We start from the raw sequence: 25090 nt of genomic DNA, 5'->3' as shown, positions 1-25090 counted from the left end.
TGGTGCTGACATGATTGAAAAGTATCAAGAAAAGTTTGCAAAGTGCAAAAGAAATATGATTATATATGTGTTTGTAAGTACCTAAAAATTATTGAAAAAAATAATAAAAAACAATAAAAAGTATCAAATTAGATTGTGAAGTGTATTCTTCATTTTACTAGTAATTTTACAGCAGTGTTTGGAATGTTTTGTAGAACTTATGAAAGAAATGAAATAAATCGGGGAAAAATACAAACACATACAGACAATATAGACGCAAAATAAAGGCTCATTGGAGAGGGGGGGGGGGAGAGAACTGGACAGAGGAAAGGACAGAGGGGGTGAGAGAAAGAGTTTACCCCCCCCCCACCTCCAAATTGTCTTCCTGATGGAGCCTAAAAGGGTAAATTGTCACTTGGTCTACCCAAAAGACCACAGAAAATATAGACAAGAAAAAGAAAACAGAGGGGGATAAAGAATTTTACAGAGGAAAGAAAAAAGAGGGTGTCAGAAAGAGTTGCCCCCTTCCCCCGACAGTATCGATCATTTACATAAGGGGCTTTAAGGGAACAAATTGTCACTTGGTCTTCACCCATGTGGTTTAATTTCTATTTGAGCTAATCCTGCATGGTATAACAGCAAAAAAAAAACCCATTTCGTGCAATAAATATTTGATCTAATCGCCCAATTTAGCAGGTTTAGACAATTTATCATTATTTTTGTTTAACATCATAGACAGATTTCACTATTAATAACTTGAATTTGCGTTTGAAAAAAGGTGCAAGACAATAACTAGACAAATTACAAAGTAGTATCTGGGCATAAGACTCAATGAAAGTTGGACCAAGTGTAGTATACACCAAGCAACATTCAGACCAATCGATAGGACCCAAAGGCTTTTAGACTTAGTAGTTGACCAAATGAATATAAGATAGAAAGGGGCTTGGAATTTGGGTATCAGAAGGGCAAACAAACCTGAAACTGAGATCCGATCGGATATTTAAATTGTTTTAGTGATGAACCTGATATAGACAGAATTCTGGATAAAAATTCTTCCTCTTACTTTCCGGCTTCTTATCCATGCTCGTTGGTTTCACTTTTCCACTTCTTGAAAATTCAAAGGGCGCCGGCCACGCCACTCCCCATGTCACAGCTTTAGTCTGCGATTTCCCCCTCTCATTACTTGTGTACCAGGCGCAGAGGGCAGTATTTTTTTTCAAATTAAAACTTTGGGCAAACTCTGCTTTGACATTGTTACAGAAGAGAAATTTGGCAGTTTAACTCCATTTCAAATCATTTTAAGAATATTTGTAATGTCATTGATATTGATATATTTATTTGTTTGTTTTGTGATTGTAAACTTATTGATTTGAAAGAGGAAAGAAAATAAAATTTTCAAAACAAAAAATTATGCTAGACTCTAAAAAAAAAATACAAGTCAAAGATTTATATTCTTATACATAACTGCCGGGAGCACAAGCAGCGGCGGATCCACATTACAAATTTTAATTGTGCCTCTCAAACTGGCGGATCCGGGGGGGGGGGGGGGCGGCCCGTACCGCCCCCTGGATCCGCCAGTTTGCACAAGTACTAACGGAGAAAAATTCGCATCCTGCCCTATAGCCCAGCGCATACTATGCGATCCGATACGGCACGATTTTTGTTTTAATAAATCGCATTTTGCATTTATATGAAAGTTTTGAAAGTTCTTTGAAAATCGGATCGCAACGTATCGCATAGAACTTAGTGTGCGCCGGGTCTAGTGCCTCTGTCCCCAGGCCTCTCCCCATCTTTCATCGTCTCATTAATCTGTTCTAAAATAAATTTGTATCTCTCTTTCTCTCCCTCCCCATCTATCTAGCTCTTTCGATTTCTCTTATCCCTCTCTTTCACTCAATTATATTTATCTCTTGCTCTCTTTTCCTTTCTGTCTTATTCATCTCTTCAGAAATATAAAATTATCTCTCCACACTCTCTATCTCTGTCTATTTTCTCATCTCCTCCCTCTCTTTTACTTTATCCCATTTATCTCTCTTTCTTATTCATCTCTTCTGAATTAGTTTGTTATGGGGTTATCAGTGTTTTCACATAAACGGAGAATGAAAAAAAATTCATGGTAATCCACTTTTGAATGATTCAGTAAACATGACAATAGAAATTAATACAAAAAACTGACGATTCATTTCAGTTCGGTTTATTCATTTGCGATTATTTAACAAAGGCTTACATTTATAAAGACATGGTATAAGCCAAACAATTATTTTTTTACACCGCATTATGCATATTAATGCAAATTAACAATAATCCTTCCGATGTAAACAAAGTTATTTATTCAAAACTATCAAAGAGTAGTACGATAAAACTGCAGGAAACACAATCATACTATTGTACTATAACTGAATGTGAAATAAAGAATATAATTCATTGGAATACAACATTGGTTACAATACATATATCACATGCAAACCTTAAGTATTATTCACATAAAAAAATCAAAGTTTCTCACCTCAGTAAAAACAAACTAAATTAACGTGCATATCACTCTAGACTGAATTGAGTATATATGTAATAATCCAGTACAATCCCTAGATGAGATAACCCCGCTTCTTAAACACTTTTGGTATTTATTCTTTGATCATTCAATCCTCCACCGAGTGGTATAAATTGTTTTTTAATATATTTCATTTCTCTCGTACATCGTTATTTCTGATCTGATGTTTGTTGAGAAAAATAAAACTATTTAAATTTGATAAATATGCAATAAATGCATTTGAAGAAAGAAAACAGTAAACGGTCGTAATGTTGTGGAGAGGAAGTGAAGGAGCACCGTAAAAAAACAAACTCAGGACGCTTTTCTTAACCAAATAACAGCTTTTTCACAATGTAAAAAAATAAATTGATGACGTCATACCCCTGAAATCTATTGGTAATGAGAAAGCCAACTCTTGGCTAAACAGCTTTAGCCATCGAGTCGGTGAACGTCAATATTATATCAGGCCTATTTTTTTTAATAGCAAGAGCATTACATAGAATTGAACACTACAACATTTCAACAGTCACATTAAAGCATCCAAGCCTCTATCCGTACATACTCATTTTAGATGTCAGACCTGGGGCCTCGGCTGTTGCATAAAACTTTTTACCAGGTTCTGAGAAAACTCTGGTAAAAACTGAAAACTAAGGTTAGTCTGATTTCTGCTACTGACTTTAACACAGGGCAAAAACTCCGGTAAAAACAATTTGAGTTTTCTCAGTTAAAAAGTTTCATGCAACGGGCCCCTGGAAGAGAAGTAATCGTTCATATACGCCCCGGAGTAGTTAGATAAATTTATATTTGGCATTAATAAGCATCACAGTTGTCTTTGCGATGTATGTAACCGTACAGATGATTTATTCCACAACATGCATATACGGGAAAGCACGGACTTTGCTCAGGAGATCGAGAGCCATCGGGAGAGCCCTACACTTAAAAAAGAAATAAATCCGTTAACTTATAAAAACCCTTTAAATTGATAGCACTGAATGCCTATTACGGACATTTGCCACTTAAAAACATTGAGAAATAAACTGCAATTCAGACCATCAATAACAAAGTTTAAAACAGTTTTTGGTGTCGCTACAACACCGATACCAGTCAGAACACCACCATACTTTAAAATCCCGCAGTTGTTGCATTTGACACCAACAGATATGACATATGTTCGGCAGTTCCTGTTCAAGGCTGTTTGGGGAACCAATGATAACAAAATGAATACCATGTTCCTACCCCATGTTGATGACTTACAGGTACATGGACAAGTGTCATCAACACCAACGGCTTTATAACACAATATGATATTGTGCAACGGCTTCATTTAATAAGGAGTGACGCTACATTACACATCACTCCTAAGGGAGTGAAGCTGGAAGATGGGGGAAAGATGGACGGTTAATAGTAAATAAAACAGGAGGGCAAACCCCAAAGGAAATCGCTAAAAGTTAGGAGTACAAGAACGAATCCAAACTCAAATATCCACCAGGAAAGAAATGATGTATCCATCCAAGAACAGGAACCAACTCGAGGTTACAATAAAAGACATCGACGCTTGCAACACTGATTCAAACCACTATACCACTACAGCGTGATTTCAGTTACCATGGCTACGGATCATTTACGAGAAGGGCTTGTGAGGATATTTTCATAGCTTTCATCAAAGTCTGATGTACGTGGGTGTATGTGCTTGTCTGTTTGAGAGTGTATAATATGTGCCATGACTACTTGCGTACGTTAACAAAATAGTATGGGGATCATTATGTCAATATTCGATGAATAATCTATTGTGTTTCTGATTTTATTAGGTTTGATATCACATTTATCATCTGACACAAGACAGGCCAAGATATTCCCTTATCTTTTCTTCTCATGTTTAAAATGGGTAGCTTAAATATATCTATTGCTCAGATGCAAATGGCATAAGTGTGTGTGTGTGTGTGGAAGGGGGGGGGGTCCAAAAATGGACAACCTTAATATATTTTACGTATGCAAAACAAGAGGTTTCATAATATGATTGACAAACTATGATTATCTATTATTCTCAAAATTAATGGCAAACACAATAATATATAAAACTTGTATATTTCAAGTTTAATAATATATATGACAATGTAAAGACTTAATTTTTGCAAACATATTTGAAACTTGCTAATATTCCCTTGTAACTTGGCTAGCATGTTCATGAACCGGTATCCGGGGCCAGAAAAAGAGCTGGTATGACTCTTGTGGTCAACGGTTGAGGGCTCCCCCACTTTTCTCGGATTGTTAGCAGTAATGTTACACGAAGGTGCATTGGTTCCTCTTCGCGGCTCTCCCAGGTGAAGGTGTACCCATGGGATGGTCACCCAATCCCGACGGGGAAGTTACCCGTCATATCGGTCATCCATGTGCCTAGCTCTGTTACAAGGCATACTATTATCGTTATACAAATTCAATATAATACTTATTAATCATTCATTCTAAACTTAAAGCAAACGACAATCATATGAAACACACATATCTTCATGTGTGACAACACATATAAGTATATTCTCATTTGTCTTTCTTAGCTACACTACAAATAAGATATTCATTATTTCACTTTAAGTTAAGAACAACCTGTAAACACTGTGTACAGTATAACCCAGTGAACTATATTGTTAGAGTTCAGTGGTACATAATGATCAACTACTAATGAGTAACACCACACTGAATACTCGGGGGATAAAAGCTATAATACTAGGATTAAGCTTTAGATCAACTCATAGAGTAAAGCTGTTCTTTTATAAAAGTTTTATATTATTCACACTTAACATATACTGGTACAGCTGGCTAATTAGCCTGTCTGTAGATATAGTAACTGGACAAACAGAGACTTACATAAAATCATACAGGAAAAGCAAGGAAAAATCAATCTTGCTTCCCACCTTCATCAGGTGTAGACCTGCCTCTAAAACCCAGACCACCACTCATGTGGTTAGAGGTCAATATTGGGTTTATCCGACTTTCATAAAATTGTTATAATTGAATGAAACTATGTATACGTTCAGATTTCTAGGAAATTTTCTTTATAAACATTTCACAACGTATAAAAATACATCAATTTGATTAGAAACACTTGTTTGATGTATAAGTACATAATATCATCCACCATTATCATACCTAATAATGATAATGATTTCGATAAGAAATCCTATATTCGTTCATTAGAACATACTTACTTCCTATACAGGTCTACCTCTAGTAAATAATATCTCTTAGTTTTTATAAGGAAATGCTTTCTTCAACCACCATAATTGAAGGTGCAACATGATAGGTTAGGGGGATAGGCACCATTGGTCTGCACCCGAGTGACCTAGGAGAAGTGTTCCCCTCCTCCGAAAGCCCCTGACAACGTACCTGAGGGGCGTGGTAAGACGGTGTAGTAGGCTGGGCTAGTGATGATCCACCTAACTGAATTTATGTCCAAAACTCCAAAATATACACAATAGGGAACATCCGGTTTTTTATAAGAGAATATTGAAGCGGTTCGTCAAGCCATTCAGGAGCATCAGGATGGAGACATCAGCTGTCGGCGAAATCCTACAGATCTACCCCACGCCACCTTCAACAGGATCACGCGACTTGATCTTCACTACCACCCTTACCAGATGATCAAGAGGCACGAGCTTCTTCCAGGAGATCGTCAGCGTCGCACAAGATTTTGTGAGTGGCTTCTTCGAAGACCGGCGCGATTCTTAGATGACTTGTTGATAGGGGACGAGTCCGGTTTCGCAATGCTCAGGTCAACACGCACAATCTTGTGGCATACCGGAATAAAGGGCATCCTCCAGAAGAGTTCTACTACCAAAGGAAGGACAACCGGTCCAAGGTGACGATGTGGGCCGGTCTCACTGGCAGAGGGGACATCATCGGGCCTGTCTTCTTTGACAACAATGTCAACGGTGAAGCCTATCTCCAGATGATGGAATTAATGTTTCAGTGATTTATCGATTGATTTCATTGATCAAAATGAGTGACTGGTTAATGATTTGATTATTAATGGAAAAAAATGATCCACCAAACTTTCAGAAGAAAAGTGATAAAAAAGGAAGGAGTAGGTGAGAGGATAGGAAGAAGGTTGTGTGTGTGTGTGTGTGGAGGGGGAGGACAGTGGGTTGCGTAATGTTAATTATGATTTGGAATATTTCAATTTAACTAATTCCCATTCATCCTTAATCCCGTTCACATCTACCAGATCAATGATACAATAAGATGGGAGTGGAAGTGTGTGTGCGTGTGTGTGTGTGTGGGGGGGGGGGGTGGGCGGTGGTGTTTCGGGATTGATAAATAACAGAGAAAAAGGAATGGTATTCAAGGTATTCAAAATATCCTGTTGATCCATCGATCATGAATATCTTATATCGACCTTATTTTGTAAGCTACAAGTAACTTACCTGTCCAAAATTGGAAGGAAAAATCCTGCGCAGGCACATTTTCATACCTCTAACTTAAGTGAACACTGTTCATCGAAGCATGATTTTTTTTCCCAATTTTTCATATCATATGAAAGGTTGGTCCTTCAGCTTTCCATATATATCGACATTTCTTCATAAAATTACATATGCTCAATTTGGCAACCATTTCAAAAGTGTTACGGTTTTTTTTGAGACACACGGTATAGTGATTTAACAAATAACTTATCACAAGAATCTACTGCCGCTAATTTCAATACAAGCTTGCTCAATAAACACTTGACCTACAGGGAGTTAATCAATTTATTAAACTCTATTCCTTCAACCGGCCAGGGTCCGGATAAACTTAATCCTATACTTTTAAAAAACTACCTAAGAACTGTTCCTGTTATATATCTTAAATTCCATCTGGTCATCTCCCAAATCTTCCTGATCAATGGAAACACACGATTATTACCCCTATTCCCAAACATAATAAAGATACTAATCATGCAAATAGGTTTAGACCAATATCTATGACCTCGTGTCTCTGTAAACTTATGGAAAGAATTATTAATAAAATAGACTTTCATGGTTTTGCCAGAACGATAATATTTTATCTCCTGTGCAATCTGGCTTTACTAAAAAAAGGAATGTGATGGATAATTTAACCAGGTTAGACACAGATATCCACAGAGCATTTGCCATTAAACACTCGACATTAGCCGTTTTTCTAGATTTAGAAAAGGCGTTTGATGGAGTTAATCGAAATATCTTAATATATAAACTTTCTAACAAGTTCGGTATTAATGGTAATTTGCTTGCCTGGATAACCTCGTTCCTTAAAGAGCGCACTTTTCAAGTTAAAATCAATAATAGTTTAACTTCTTTAAAGAAGAGTTTAATAGGGCTACCCTAGGGTAGTGTGATTAGCCCTACTCTTCAAATTTTATATTAATGATATTGTTACCTTTTGTAAAAGTTGCAATGTTGCAATGTTTGCGGATGATGTCGCCATCGATGTTGCCACGCAGTCAAGCTCAGCTTATAGTGGCAACCCCTGCAACCTTCTAATAATCGATGTTTTAATAGAAAATGCATTATTTTTATTTTTTTGTATGTTTTGCTTGTCAGTTATATGTATATTATTATTGTATTTTCTTTGTTAATATGTTCATGAAAAAGTGTTGCAGAAACCAATAAATGAAAATGAAATGAATATAGTACTCTAGCCCGCAACCTTGGTATGCGTTTAAGAAGGTTCAGGAAGATCTTGATCTTCTCTCAGAATGGTCTCGTCAAGCAGAGGAATATTGAGAATGTTAATGACTTTGTCTTTGTGAGAGTCAAGATGGAGTGGTGTTTGAGTAAAAGCAAATCAGAAATCGTTTGATTCTCGGGAGAGGAAGACCCTTCCACATTTGGTCTTAACTCGGAGTGTGAGGGTGTGGTTCTCGTAGGCCATTACTTTGGGTGTATGTTGCAGGCTGTGTAGTGCAGGCACAGCGGAGTCTTAATCCCCATCGTTGGCAGGCTGGATCCAGGCAGCACAGGCCAGGTAAAGCCACCACATCTGCCCTCATCTCACCAGGCACGACTGTTCCAAAGAACTGGACGAGCTGGGCTCGTACTTCATCCTTGAACTCAGAGTTCGTGACTTGTGATTCATCGTAGCAATCTTGTGGCTCTCAGCCCCCATCATTTCGTCCGCGAATCTGGACTGGCTTTTCGTCGAGAGTTCGCTCGCTTTACTTCGCGTCGTCGAAGCCACCGCAGCTCGCTCTTAGACGACTATATTCATCGGACCAACGATAGTCATTGACGATGTCGAAGGGGTCCTTATTCTGAACTATATAAATTATAACCAGATTAGATATACTACGGTCCAGTATATTCATCCAAGTATAAACCCTCTTTTGATGAAACTTAATTGGTGGAATTAATAACCAAAAATATTGTCACGTTTGGATGCCAAATTATTAGGCCTTGATTAAATATAAATAAATCACTCTCATTAGATACATATTGCAACATATTCAGTATAGGTTAATTCATGCTGATGTTAACTGCTGAATACAGTTTGATGTTATGTTGATATGCATGTGATTCATGATTTAATTCTGATTATTCAATTTCTTTAACTATATACATACATTTATAGAGCTGGTCGCTCTGAATTAAATTTATGTTATATATAGATATTGAATGATTGTGTGATTATTGCAAGTGGTAACTACTTTCGTTTCAAACAGAACCAAATCTATTACCAGACTGGGAATTTCAGTCCCAAGATCTGACAACAATGACAGCCAACAACAAGGGTCTTCCACAATCCAGATTTCAAGTGGGGGCGGGACCATCGACTCATGACACTTTACCGGACTACACTCGGGGTGAACCTTCGACATCAGGTGGATTGTCAGTAACAAGACCCCCACTTATGGCCGAGGTGAACCAGCAGTGGACTACACCACAGGTGACCCATCCACCAGTAGACTCCCGACAACTGACAGGATGGGCAAGCAAGGCTAAGGGTTCGTCATCTCGCAAACGGTCTTCCACCGATGTCCTACCAAGAAAAAATGATGCCCTACCCGCCTACAGTGTGAGAAATGTTTTAAACCAGAAGCGAAACAAGAAGTACAATGCTAATTGTACTGATTATACAGTTAGTTTTAGACCTGTACTACAACACGGTCCAATAATAATATTGACATGATGCCTGGTGTGAGTGGAATGTTCGACGAGATTGTAAATGAGATGGTTAATGGTGCTAATGGTACTAGCGATTTTGTGAGAGGTATTTAACGCACCACAGTTAGATAAGCCAGTAAGTATGCCCTTTGTTAGGCGCGAACAGCTAAATAATGATGCTTTTTCATTAAAACTTGTATCAGTCTTGCAATCACAAGAAGAGGTTTCATAAGACGAGGATATTTCATTTAATGTAATGTACTTAGAAATGCCACAGGGGGGGGGGAAGGAATCTACGGAGACGTGTGAAGCTAAATATGGACAACTGCTTAAATTGAGGAGTGTTATTAGAATAACAAGGGGGGGGGGGGGGTGATAGCTAGTGTTGTGCGATGGCTATCGTAAATGGCTTTGCAAGAATAGAAAATGACCCTAACTGGAATATTCGATTAGACAAGAGTTAAGGTAGACAAAAAGGTTATGCATAAGAATTGCACAATGAAGCATTTGTCCCGTACACGAAATGTGGCCATCGAAAAAAAATAAAAGTACGGAAGAATTATAGCGTCCTTGTCATCTCAAAACAGAATATGAACACCAAAGTCTATGCAGGTCCCGAGAATATAGAACACTCCATATATTGGCACGATGATCACAATGATCTCGTGACATCCCTTCCAGCATTTTACGATAGAGGGTACTTCTGTGAAAAATGTTTGATAGGGTACAACAAGTACGAACACAAATGAAAAATGCGTGTAAATTATGCCGCAGTGATGATTGTCCCTCATGCAAGAATGATCAATACAAGCATTCCCAGGTAACAATACAGCATTGGACAAACGTTGAATCAACGTTGGGAATTTTTTTCCAACGTTGCCTCAACGTTGACAAGCAACGTAGCATCATCGATAAAATGTCCACCAAAAATTGAATCGAATTCCACACTTACAGTCAGCGGCTGAATTAAATTTCACTACACCTCTAGAATCAGCATCTAATATATCTCGTCACTTTTCTGTTAATGATGCAGAGGACGAGGGTGGATGGATACCAGTAAAAAGGAAAAAAAGGGGGGCAAACCTCAAAAGAAAAAGGCAAAGGATTCGAAGCAGTGTAGGTGAAGAAAAAATGGTAGAGAACCCCGACCTCGTAAGACCCCAAACAATAAGTTCAATGTCACCTTGAAGGGTACAAATAACAATATATGCAATATCAACCCTGTAAGAATATATGATATGAAAAAGCAGTTAGGAGATATAATTGGTATGAAAAAAAGATAAATGGAACCCTTGAAATCAAGTGCAAAGATGGTGAACAAGAAAAAGGAGTCAAAATAACAAATTGGCAGGAATTGAAGTTCAGAGTAACTGATTTCCAAAAATCAAGCAAGGGGGTTATTCTTCGGTAGACAAAAACCAACCCGACGACAATGAGCTACTTATAGCATGTATAGACCAAGACGTTATTAATGTCAAAGGATTTCAGAAAAGAGTAAATGGGGAACTCGTCAAAACCCCATGTGTGTTGATAACATTTAACCGAGACTCACTACCCCAAAGTGTTAACTTCATATATGAAACATACAAAATTGAAATTTTCCATCACCCGGTAATTCGGTGCTTCAATTTCAGTTTGACCATGTACACATGCATGTACAAGGGCAATGCCATAACAATACGAGATGTGTGCGCTGTGGGGATCAGCACACTTTTGAGAACTGTCCACAAAAAGGATTCCCCAAAGTGTACAAGATGTGGGAAAAGCCATTCTTCCGAATATAAAGGTTGTTCCGCATACATGTACAAAGAGGCTATTCCATATAATACAGATCTACGTAACTGCAAACAGTCCTTAGAACAAATCCCTGTACGATCAGTCCAGAACGTATATTTAAAAAAAGTAATGAACGGTACCCAATGGTTATGAATTATAGAGATTTTTCTTTAAAAATAATTTGTAGATTTTTTTCTTTTATGTTTTTGATGTAGATGGCTGCAAGGCAAAGGCCAAGCCGTGAATATCTGGATATCAGTTCAAGATGTACTGAATACACCAAGGAAGGCTTGTCACATTTGTTTGTTTTTATTTTTATATAATCATAAATGAAATAAATGAAAAATCAAGAAATATGGAGGATAGCCCATATTCAGCAAGTAAATTCAGACCAAATCAGGGGGAGGGTGCTTCTTTGCCAAGATATCCGGGCAAGATATACACATCCTAATCGATTCTTTTACTACTTCCAACAACCTGGTATTCTCCTACCCTTCTAAACATCTAAACACTGCTAATGGTACGCTCACCTCCATTGATTTATCTTTTTCATCATCACCCTTCCTGGCTTCTAAATGTTATTGGTCCGTTGCCGAGGAAAACTTCGGCAGCGATCATAACTGAATAATGACCGACATACCACTTACGACCAGTTCAGCACCAATTTCAAACCCACCCTCAATCAATTATATAAAGCTAACTGGGAGCTTTATCAATCTTATTTATCCTCTGTTACCTATAATGATATTTTCAATCAAAACACGCAAGAAATGTACAATAATTTTATTTCAAAGATTTTTTTTGGCTGCGGACCAATCTATCCCTAAATCTTATTTCAAAAGGGAAACGTCCACCATGTCCCTGGTGGAATAAAAAATGTTCGGCGGCCATTAAGGCAAGAAATAAAGCCAATAGGAAATTTAGGAAATCTTTACTCAAGGAGGCTTTAATTGATAAGAAAAAGAAGGCTGAAGCCCAACCTATTATCGGAACAGCCAAAAAGGAGCATTGGGTGAATTATTGCTCCACACTCAATCGATTTTCCTCCCTCTCTCAAATCTGGAAGAAAATAAAATCTACAGTATGAGACAACCTCGGTCCGATCCTTTTAATGCTCCCTTGCTTTTTAAAGGTAAAAAAGTCTCAAGACGACTTTGAAAAATCAAACATTTTCGCCGATTTTTATGAAAATTAACATCTACAGTGATTTAACAAATAAGTTATCGCAAAAATCCACTGCCACTAATTTCAATACAAGCTTGCTTAATGAAGACTTGACCTACAGGAAGTTAATCGATGCTTTAAATTCTACTCCTTCAACCGGCCAGGATAAACTTCCTACACTTTTGAAAAACTAACAAAGTTTACTATTTCTGTTATATATTTTTAAATTCCATCTGGTCATCTTCCCATCTTCCTGATCAATGGAAACACACTATCATTACCCCTATTCCCAAACTTAATAAAGATACTAATCATGTAAACAGTTTTAGACCAATATCTATGACCTCATGTCTCTTTAAATTAATGGAAAGAATTATTAATAATAGACTAATGGGAGCTCCTTGATGAACTTAACTCTCAAGGAGTGACCGCCGTAAAAAGAATCAAGAAACGCGTAAATGGCGAACTCATCGACACCACCATGACCACCGCCATCATTTTGTCTTTCAAGCTAGGCGAAGCGCTGCCAGAAAGTGTCCACATTCGATTCATGACCTGGTGGGTGTTTCATAAAGCTGTTCGTAAGTTAAGAGCGACTTTAAGAACGACTGGTGACCCTTTCTTGTGGTAAATTTGCACCATTCAGTGTTCATTGTGATAGCTTAGGGCGTAAGAAAGGTTCACCAGTCGTTCTTAAAGTCGCTCTTAACTTACGAACAGCTTTATGAAACACCCACCAGGTCTCAAAATCCAATACGTACCGCCGGTACAAAGGTGGCAAAACTGCCAAGGTTTTGGTCACATATAACAAACACGCGTCAAAAACCAGATGCGTTCATTGTGGGGGTACTCATGCCCTCGATAATTGCCAAAAGAAGGATCGACCCCCTCTGCTTAAGGTGCGGAAATAGGGCGATATGGGAAGGGGCACTCGCACTCTCGACGACCATTTACTCTTCATACTCTTCACATTCTTCAGGTGATTTTCGGCCTTTTCTTCTCACATTACACCTCGTATTAAATTCTGCTTGCCAATCGTCGGAGAGATATCGGTTACAGGACCCAGCTTGCAGACAAGGTTATTTGAAGTTTCCCCCTAAACTCTTCTCCAACTAATAAAAAGCGCGAGAAACAGCTCACCAGAAAAGAGCGAGGCTCTACCAAACGTGCCATCGCTACAAACAATTTGTCTTGCTCCAGGTTATTGGAAGTCTCCCCCCTCTAACCTCTCCCACAACTAACACTCTAAACTCAAAATAATGGCGGGTGTGGATGAGTCCGACGACTTTGAAATCGTCACCAACAAAAAGAAACGAGCGAGAAACAGCTCGCCAGAAAAGAGCGAGGCTCCACAAAACGTGCCATCGCTACAAACAATTTGTCTTGCTCCAATCGAGCAGCAAAAATCAATCGCAAAACTAAACCCAATTCATGTGGCGAATGAAATAAAATCTAAAATTGGGGAACCTAAAGAAATAAAAAAATGGGGACGTTGCATCCTCATAAAATGCAAAGATGAAAGGCAAAAGAAAAGGGCCTTAAATCTAGATTCTCTTGACAACATGCACTTAAAAGCATTTATTTGGATGCAAAACCCGCCAGAAAAAGGAGTAATCACAGGAATTACTCAATCCGTCACGGACGAGGAGCTCCTTGATGAGCTTAACTCTCAAGGAGTGACCGCCGTAAAAAGAATGAAAAAAAAACCCGGTAAACGGCGAACTCACTGACACCACCGCCATTATTTTGTCTTTCAAGCAAGGCGAAGCGCCGCCAAAAAGTATCCACATTGGATACATGACTAAAAAAGTCACCAAATACGTGCCAACGGTACAAAGGTGCCAAAAGTGCCAAGGTTTTGGTCACCTTAACAAACCTGCAGATACAAAACGAGATGCGTCAGGTGTGGGGGAAATCATACCCTCGAAAACTCTCAAAAAAGACGACCCCATCTGCCTAAGGTGCGGAAAGCACCATAGCGCAGCCTACCAGGGGTGTGAAGCTTACAAAGAAGCAAAACGTGTGCAAAATGTAAAGTACACAGAAAAAATATCTTATTCTGAAGCACTCAAGAGTAAATTCCCCAAAAGCAAAAAATTACAAACGGCATAAGCTATGCCAACGTAGTTCAAACACGCCACACCAGAGACACCCGTTCCCGCTCCTCCGCCGACGCAAGTTCTCCACACGCCGCCACCGACCAAAACTCACCAGCCCGGCGATTCCGCCGGCCCGCTGTTAATTTCCTCTAGGTCCGCACGCACGCAATAAGTACCGCCATACAATCTTACCACCATAATTGAAGGTGCAACATGATAGTAGGTTAGGGGGCTAAGGCACCATTGGTCTGCACCAGAGTGACCTAGGAGAAGTGTTCCCCTCCTCCGAAAGGCCCTGACAACGTACCGGAGGGGCGTGGTAAGACGGTGTAGTAGGCTGGGCTAGTGATGATCCATCTAACTGAATTTATGTCCAAATAAGATATTATTTGCATAATTAGAGGTCAAATTTAAGCCTGGAAAAATTACACATATAAGAAACAAGTCAATGAACATGTCATTATACCAAACAAATATACATCAATCTAATTAGAAAGATATAATTTGATGTATAAATATATAATATTATACACCATTGTCATTCTTAATAATATAATGAACTCGATAATAAATCTCATATTCGACAAACACTCACCTCCTTTTCAAGTCTACCTCTAGTAAATAATATCTTTTAGTTTTTTAGGACATCCTTTCTTTAACCACCATAATTGAAGGTGCCTCATGACAGTAGGCTAGGGGGCTAAGGCACCATTGGTCTCCACCTGAGTGACCTAGGAGAAGTGTTCCCCTCCTCCGAAAGGCCCTGACAATGTACCGGAGGGGCGTGGTACGACGGTGCCGTAGGCCGGGCTAGTGGCTAGCGACGATCCACCTAACCGAACTTATGCCCAAAACTCACAAATTCTTTTTTATAGGGATCTTCCGGTTTCTTATGGATATTATTTGCATAATTAGAGGATAAAATTGACCTTAGGGTAAGAAAGTAAACATATTAAAACATACCCCAGTGTTTACCTTCAACGGGGGATGGAAAAACAACATTATTAAACATACAATATACAGATTGAACAGGTGGATTATTGTACCTTATTCCTTTGAGTTATATAAGCATAGTTTATAACACATGCCAAATCAGACATAAAAAAATAAAAAAATATATATGTATAGAAATCACCTATATAAGTAAAAAAATCACATATACAGTGCGTATCAAAAAAAAGTTTACACTTTGAAAAAGCTCTGGGAATTAAAAAACATACAACATGTGGGTAATTTTTTCACATATAATCTTTGGTTTGGGTCTCATCTATCCAATGGAAGTAAAAGTTTTGACAGAATCTTACACTTGAGTGAGCACTGTCCATTTTTGTAAAGCTCGCAGAAATCTGTTTGCGCAGAAATGCTCGTTTTCACGCAGTGTCAAGAGGAAAGGGCGAAATCAAACTTACCCTGCGATACATTTTTTATACATTTCCCTTGCACTTTTAGTCAGTTAAGATAAAACAGATACATTCAAGTATTTTTAAACAAATTTGCCACCCAAATTGAAATTTCAACACTTATTAAGCACAACTTTTACCCTTTTTGTGCCAGCTGGATCTGAGGACATAACTGAATCTGAACAAAGGTTTATATCAGACATCTCCAGCACTTTTTCACTAAATTTTCATTTTTCATTTAATACTTGTTTCTCCACACTTTTCCCAAGCTTGACAATGATTAACAAAATGAAAATCAAGCCTAATTCATTTTATGTAAATCACAGCTCAGTGTAAATCAAATATCGTCTTGATGGCCTTGGTGTGTAGGGGAGTGGGGGCGGGGACAATGCACTCTTCGAATTGTATTGGGCAAGGAAACGAGTTAAAAGAGGTCAAAGATAGCTTCAAATCAATTTTACTTGCTAAATTATACGTGTTCTTCATGATAAGGGTTTAATTTTATTTGCATAGCTATTTCAAAGTTCTGCGCAAATAATTTTTCACTAACTTTTCAAAAGTGGTGCTCACTCAAGTGGAAATATTTTTCGATAGTTATATCGTCATTTGCTTAAATGGATCTGTACCAATGTTAAAATGTGGAAAAATCTTCAGGATATTACAAATGTATAATTTTACAGGATTTTCTCAAAGTGTAAACTTTTTTTGATACGCACTGTATAAGTACAAATTTGCATGCAGACACATGTGTGCACGAATTGCTTTTTTATATAAACATATCATAATCTACCTTTTAGCGTGTTTAGTATATACACTTATTTGTTTAACCATACTGTTAAGTTGTTTAACCTCATTGGAAAAGAAAAAGGAACGAGTTACATTGTACATATAATGTAATGCACAATTTTAATATATGTATGTATATATATATGTGTGGTTATGTATGTATGCATATGTATATGTCATCATTTTGAAATTACTGCTTTCCTTTTTCATACCTTGAATACCGAATTATATATTTTCGTTTCATATATTATTTAATGTAAGAATCGTATATGTAGAACTACGTATATATTGATAATTTACTCAGTAATACATATAAAGTAACGAAAGAAGCCCTTCAAAAAAATAAGGAACTTATCAAACCACACCACCCTCGTCCTCCATTAATTAATACAATATAACCTATTACTACTAATATTATTCCTAACAATTATAACTCCTAATTATCACACTAAACAAATCCAAAATCCAAACTCCAAACAATGCCAACTAATCCAAACGCCCAAAAAGCTAATCTTCAAGGCGGGTTGTCCAAACTTCTACTCCTCCACAATCTAAATTCCAACAATTCTACATAACTCACCTCTTACTATGTTTGCTCCTCCAGAAAAAGACCAAAAAAGTAAAAATACCGATTGAATCCTCTTCTTACACACTTAACTTTTATAATCCAAAATCTATGAGGTCCGATCATCTTGACTCTATTTTATGTGCTAGTAACCAAAATGTAATAGTATGCGGGGATGTTAACAGTAACAACCCTTTATGGGGATTGCAAATCTGGATCATATGGGTAAAATTGTTGATTTTTTTTTTAAATCTCCGATCATAATTTGGTATTACTAAGTGATGGGAATTATACACGAATTGACCCCGGGAATGGCAAATTGTCTTTTAATTTGTTCTGGATTATGTTACTTGTCACTTTTTTTTTCTTTTCCTTCATCAATGTTGTTTTTTTGTTTTTGTTTGTTTACGATCATGTCTAATCATGTAAATATTGTGATTACTTGCAATTGATTATTTATTAAAACAAAAAAAAATAAAGAAAATTGTCTTGCTTCGATATAACAATGGTTTCATGTACACTTGCTGCTAAGAGCCAGTGGGAGGTGATGAGTACTACTTTGAGTATAGTGATAATTTTGTTATCCAAATTAAGATTAATATGAACGAGAGGAATGTCACTATCAATAAACCGCAACCCCCAAACCGCTAATAGGCTGTTCATAAAACAAACTGGGAAATCTACCAAAAATAATTGGAAAATATTAACCAAACTCAATTATGGGTTCTACCAAAGATTCATATGACAATTCGATGGAAAATAAGAAAATGCAATTAAATTATCTAGTCCAAAAATTAATCCTCGAAAAAAGTCTCGCCCAACAAACCCAAGCTGGACCAAAGAATGCAAAGATACTATTCGAAAACCTATACAGGTATAGGGCCAATCGCAAATTTCGCAAAACTTGGCAATTTTCCGATTTATTAGATTATAAATTGAAAAAGGCAGTAGCACAAAGAATTTTGAGACAAGCTAAAAGGAACTCTTGGGAACGATACTGCGATACAATACACCACTCACAGAGGTATGAATACAGTTAGAGCTTTACAAAAACCACATAGCAGATTCTCCAATCTTCCACCAAAGATTGATGGGCAAGTATCAATGCAGATAACTTTCACAATCCAAAAGAATTAAACGAAGAAACGTCATCTAATAATACTGACTTTGGAAAGAGAGAACCCGTGAATAATTTGGAAATAATCAATGGAGATTTTCCCCCATATTGCAATCGTCATATTGCTTGGTATTTTCAATTTAATTTGGAAAACATCTGAAGTGCCGCTAACATGGAAATCCTCAATTGTTGTACCAATATTAAAAGCAAATAAAGACAAATCAGATGCTAATTCCAATTGACCGGTTTCACCATGGACCTACTAACCTCGGTCCTGTGCGAAATTGTGGACAGAATGATAACTAAAATATTTTAGCTAAACGAGAAATATAATCTGATGTCCCCATTCAATCTGGCTTCACTCCAAATAGAAGTGTTTTCTATAATTTAACTAGACTGACAGATGTTCATAAATTATTTATGAATCAAGATTTCGTTATAGCAGCATTCTTCGACTTAGAAAAGGCTTTTGATGGCGTACAGGTTGGGTTCGATCATCTTAATTCGTATTAAAAATCAAGCGACATCCAAATGGCTTAAGCGATGTTTGCAAAATGTATGAAGATGACGAACTTTGTGTTCTTCCTTGTAATAATGTAATCAAGTCTATTTCACAGGTTTTGTATAAATTATAATGTATTATGTTTGTTCTACGTATATATGTATTTGTGTAGGGCTTGGATTGAGAACAGTGTTTCAATAATTGAACAGGCTACCCTGGGTAAAATAAATAAAATTTTAGAAAATACCAATACAAAAAGATCCTAATATTCCATGTCACTGTCTGCTTTATTTGAAACTGAAAATGGTCAGTTGTCTTCTATTAAATTTGTAAGGCGACTGCATGGACTAATAAATAACTCCTGAAGACGGACATTCAACCTGCCCTAAACGTCGAGTCTACTCTCCTGCTCCAGCTACTACTCTATTCACTGACTCAAGCCTGCCTTCTCTCACCTACTCAAGCCTTCCTACTACTCAGCCTCCTCTCCTGTTTTGTAAGGACTACACTCATTTCGAAAAGAATACTCTACTTTCAAGCCCCACTTTCTCGCCTTTCAAATTCACCTCCAATTATGGAGAAAATTCAAGCATTTCATCTTCCACCGCACATCATTTCAAATTTGTGTACTACCCTTATTTCTCCGTCATTTACACTAAGAGAAATCCAAATACGCTTGTGCTAGCCAAGTTATTTTTGTGATATAATCTTGTGGTGATTTTGTGTCATTGGGACCGTGCAATATTTGGAGCAATTTGTTATATTGGATTGTCTGTCGGACCTCAACACGCCTAAAGTCGGTAAGTGGAGATTGGATTATTCACATTGCATCCTATAAACCAGCCCCCGCTTCACTGGTGCTATCCACTTTTCTTATCTCAGTCCCTCCACAGGAATACCGTAAAACTCTACCGCGAAACTATAGTGAATTCATTTGCATCTATGGACAAATCAAAATCTCTTACATCGGCCAACTCTATTCCAGTGTCTACAGACGTAATTAAAGCAATTTCAATGTTTGGATTTACTCTTTCTTCAGTGAGGACTTTTTGCTGGAAGAGGTTTCGCTGCGTAGTGTACTTTGGGAGTAGACTTACCTTACTAACATGGCTACTGCCTCCTCAATGGAGGATGACATCGACGACGGCCGCTTTACCGTCGTCGAACACTCAACAAAGAGACCGAGATTAAACAGTTCGACTATAGCTGATAGTCACCAAACTAACCATAGTAAGTACATAATTAATACATAGTTATGCCAAAAGACAAATCAAAATTTCTAACATCAGCCGCTGAACCCTGAAACCTGTTCTAGTGACTAGGACATAAATAAATCAATGGGCAAAGCCGAAAACCGTCTAAAAAAATAGAAAAACCTCTTGATAAATTTGATGTAAAGATGAGCCCGGACCGGCTCCCTTGAATTATCACTGAGATTGCAGGAATACAGGAATGGTGCATGGTTCCAAGGGTGTAATTGTATAGGCGTACCTATTGACGTAATGAGCTGCAAGAGAACTTCTACAGACCCAAGGTGTATCGTATGCAAAAACGCATCAAAAAGAGGGCGAGAGGCAAGCTAGTCGACACAACGGCTTATTGCCTACCTGCCCCCAGTTAAGTGATTTGTTTAATTGTCGGGGCTTGGGGCACCTAAAAGAATCTTGCCATTACAAACTAAGATCTCCAAGATCTTAGCTAATGACAAGAAAATACATTAGATATGTCAGGAAAAACATAGCGCAGTGTAGGAGGGGTGTCCCACACTGTAAAAAACCCCTTATTTTACAGAAAAATAAAAAGATTTTGCAGAAAGCAATAACAGAATCATTCTGTAAATTAACAAAACAGGAATTTTTCTGCAATTCAACAGAACATGAGGTCTGTTAAAAAGGGGAAAATTTGTAAAATTCCATACACCAAATACCAATATCCTGTAATTTTACATGATCGAGACTCTGGTACAGGAACTTCTTTTATTTTAAGGATAAATTTTCTTACAGTGCATCCGTAGAAGTATTTCTTTATTTCCTTCTTTAATATTCAACATGGCGTCGTAAACCCATTTTCATTCCTGAAGAGAGCCGTATCTCTTCATCGATCATAAACAAACCGTGCTTTCCAGTAGGTTCTTGTTTTTGTCATTTATATTTTGCTTTACATGGTATTTAAAACGGAAAAGTATAGTCAATTGAACGTTTCAAAAACTAATAATTTTGCTATCATTTTACCCCTGCTAACGATCATTGTATAGAGCTTTCATGTAATTTTCATGTATGCTTATATTTCATTGTTTGAAAATCTGTGATTTGGCCCTCTTAGTCGATCAGAAATGATTTATATTTACTGAGCAATTCCTATTCCAAACGAAATGGCGATTTATCACTACACAGAATCATAATCTCATTATTTTGTAATTTGCCGAGGTATTCAGCTCTCTCTTATACATATACCATGAAGAACGATGAAATACACTTTCATACATATAAAAGTCTACAAAATGATAACGTTGGAAGATGCCTGCCCTTAAACATCAAGCTCACGATCTATGCGATGATCGTTCTGGAATGATTCATATGGATAATTTTTAAATTCTCTTCCTTTTGCCTTCTATACTCTCATTTTTTAAAATCCAATAACAGAACTGCAGTGACATGATATGAAGAGTTCCACCCAGCTACGGGAATAACTCTTGCCAAGGTAATATGGAATACGCAAGGGGGAAGAGGCGTGGTGTAGTGGTTCAGACTCTCGCTTTGTAAACAGAGGGACGTGTGTGACCAGGAATGCTCCCCAGGGAGTGGAAATTGTGGACTTTTCATGCGGGATTGAAATGAATCCAATGACCGGGGTACTAAAGCGCTTTGAGCCGTTCTGGGAAAAGCGCTATATAAAATTGGCTATCGTTACTATTAGGGGGGGGGGGGGGGGTGTATAACATTAATTTCTATCCAGAATTCCCAAAGCAATGCTTATGTAACTGATATCATTCCCTTAGATCTTACAACTAATATAAGTGTAAATAATGTAATGAAATAATTTATAAAATTCGTAATTTCTTATAAATTTCATATAACCATACAGAAAGGACATAACCTTGGCTTGCTTCACAGGCTGCACATTGCAGTGACTGCTCGATGATCAAAGCTGCGATTGAAGAGTGGTGTATGATGTCTACTGGGTCGGGTCACTCAGGGTGAAGAGTCATTGGATGAGGAAAATTCTTTCACCTTTTTCAGCTGGCCGGTTACCATGGTTACAGTGTCCTGATGATTATGATGATCTCCAATCATCTATCTTCTCAGATCGATGCATGCTATGTAAATTAACAAACGTTCAACATGTTCAATATTCATTGTTTTCAACATTAGATAATTATATACACTGACAATCATGCATACGGTACATGTATTCAATTTCAAACTGTACAAGTTAAAAATGGTCGAGAAGGAAATATTTCTGGGTAGAATCGCCCAATTACAATGCATATTGATATAACTTACGTGATAAGATTTCACGTTCACCCCCTCTTTTGTCAGAATAAAATATAAATCGAATTTCCATATCATGGACAAATTAAATGCTTATTTATTTCTTGGTTATTTTTGTTTATTTAGACATTATATCAAAGAGCAGAGATTGAACTTTTTAGACATGTGATTTTATTTTGTGAAATTCACACACGTCCATCAAATGATTTTTGTGATTTTTTTTCTAATTGGTTTTGCTCATCCATTTGTGAATGAATTTCATCTAAAGGTATAACACAATAACGAGAAAAGTCTTTAGATATTTGTCTATTGTTTGTGATCAAATTAAGGGAAGTAATGTATAAGAAATTCATCAGTTTGAAACTTACCTCATCGGTTGTGGGCCAGTGTCAACACGAATCTGGGAACGCGGGAGAAGATTGATTTAGTAGCATATAGGCTAACTTCATTTCAATGGCTCCCTCGAATACTTGCGACGTCTAAGGATCACTATCAAGACAAAACGGTCGATAAATAAAAAAAAAGATGAGCATTGTACGGATCTTATGAGCAGGTAAGTTAGAGATAATAATTAGAAACAATAATCCAAGCTCACAGTTCTTTTATCAAGCAGACTGCAGGTTTGAACTAACCTTATTTTCCTTCTGGATGTCTTGCATTTAAGAAAGTTTGTCCTTTTCTCCGTTTATGATATCCACACTATTTTCACACCCATGACGCTGTTTAGATGCTCTGGTGAACTTTCTCCCCGTCTTCTAAAAAAAACCCCAAGAAAACCAACAACAGACTATTATCATCACGTGATTTTGATGATGCATATTCATGAGGAAAATCTGAATGAACATGCATCCTTTCCTTAATCTAGTGCAAACCCCCCACTAATTACCAAATAAAAAATCACAAAATTATTTTTGAAGGAAAGACCAATTGAAGTCAGTGTCGAAAGAATTTAATATATTAAAAAATGATTGTGTCGATGTGTGGATGATTGCAATCTTTACATTGTCCTGAAAATATCAGTGTTTATTCAAATTCATACACCTTTATGTGTCTCTTTTATCTAAATCGGGTAACAGGGGTAACTTATATGCATATATTTGTTTTTACAATCATCTTTCTCCATTCTCTTAATCTTTGTCATTACTTGAAAACTCATAGGAGCTCTTGGGATTGCTTCTCTACCCCTTGTAGTACCGTTCCCGCCTCTGAGTAGTAACTGATTTTATAAAAAAGTGGAGCATTACAAATTGTTTCATTTACCTCAGAAGAGTTGATCGCCAAAGACTTGCATCAGAGACAATCATTGAGCAGATTTCCTTTTAAATCACATTGCAGCAGCTACAATAACCCCCTAAACAAAATAGAATTAGAAAAAAGAGCTTTGTAGAAGAATGTATTTGAAATCATAAAGATAGGATTGTCCCAAATCAGATTTATATTCCTTTTTATCTAGAATTCAATCATTTTTAAAAATAACTTTATTTGTATAAAGTCAGGTATAAAGCTATAAAACTGTCATCAAGTCTGGCATATATTAAAATTTCGTTTCATTTACAAGTTTTAGTAAGGGGAAAACATGATTTAAAAGAATTACATGCATATGAAAAAAAATCCATGGCATTAAAAAATAAAAAAAATGGGCAAATCTCCTTAGTTATCAACAATGAATGAAAAGGGCGTCAAGTTACCTCGGTGTGGCAATGAGTTAGTGCCGACGTGAAATCGGGACTGGGCGATGTTGAGTTGTAGGTCCATGGTTGATCAAGACATGAGATTCGAGCCATTCCTCCTTTTTTCCGAAAACCAAGACTCGCAGGCTTGTGTCAACTGAGCGCTAGTGAAATAATCAAAATATTTTACAGGCGTTGAGAGGGTATTTAATAACTTTAAATTCGTTATAAAAATAGAACTGTCACCGACAATCAGATAATTTGATCAAATCATCAGTCACCAAAATATACAATATGGATTTTGATATCATTCTAACGGTTGCAAAACATGAAAAAATATTAATGCTTGGCGTAAACAAAACATCGATGTAGTATGTTTTTTGAATCGTTAATATTTGTTCAAAATGTTGATTTATTAGTAAGCCATTATCCTGGGGAAACTGAGGGCCACCAACCTAGCACCCTTCATAAAATTAATTTGTTTTTGCGGGCCTTACCCGAAAAAAACTTAACTCTTAGGCTTAATAAGACGTTTATGAATATGTAACTGTACTAGACCGGTCAGAGCGAGGCAAAATAATACACTTGGGTCTATGTTGTGAATTTAAACAATGGCCCAGACCATGACAAATTTGTCTGGATTTATTATCCTTGTGAGTCTCTAGGACCAGATGTGACGGTCTGATACAAGATGGCGTCCCACAAAGATGTGAAGCTTCAAGATGGGTTGGTATCTTCCATGATCAATGTATGATGGTCATATAGGAGAGTCGGTGAGCTGATCTAACCGTTTTGCCTAAACCTGGAATCACTACATCTACCATGCCATGACCCGATTTGGACTTTCTACCAGTAAAAATCCAGCAACCATTTTCTCCTCTATCCATTTCTATCTTGTTTTC

The 25090-nt window shown here is 37.2% G+C and overlaps 2 long non-coding RNA genes across 2 annotated transcripts; both read right to left on the bottom strand.

Annotated features, from left to right (window-relative positions):
• Positions 1 to 21977: 21977 nt before the first annotated feature.
• Positions 21978 to 23191, bottom strand: LOC121414760. The gene is made up of 3 exons (XR_005969905.1): positions 23151 to 23191; positions 22887 to 23007; positions 21978 to 22343 (listed from the first exon to the last, which is right to left on the bottom strand). It is a non-coding gene; the product is annotated as an uncharacterized LOC121414760 (long non-coding RNA).
• A 44-nt stretch (positions 23192 to 23235) lies between these two features.
• LOC121415011 lies at positions 23236 to 24348 on the bottom strand. Its single transcript, XR_005969941.1, has 3 exons — positions 24207 to 24348; positions 23779 to 23869; positions 23236 to 23273 (listed from the first exon to the last, which is right to left on the bottom strand). It is a non-coding gene; the product is annotated as an uncharacterized LOC121415011 (long non-coding RNA).
• Positions 24349 to 25090: the final 742 nt, after the last annotated feature.

The sequence above is a fragment of the Lytechinus variegatus genome, chromosome 5 (genome assembly GCF_018143015.1).
Source record: "Lytechinus variegatus isolate NC3 chromosome 5, Lvar_3.0, whole genome shotgun sequence".
NCBI lineage: Eukaryota > Metazoa > Echinodermata > Echinoidea > Temnopleuroida > Toxopneustidae > Lytechinus > Lytechinus variegatus.
Note: the sequence above shows the minus strand (reverse complement) of the source record. Positions and strands in the feature narration are given on the sequence as shown.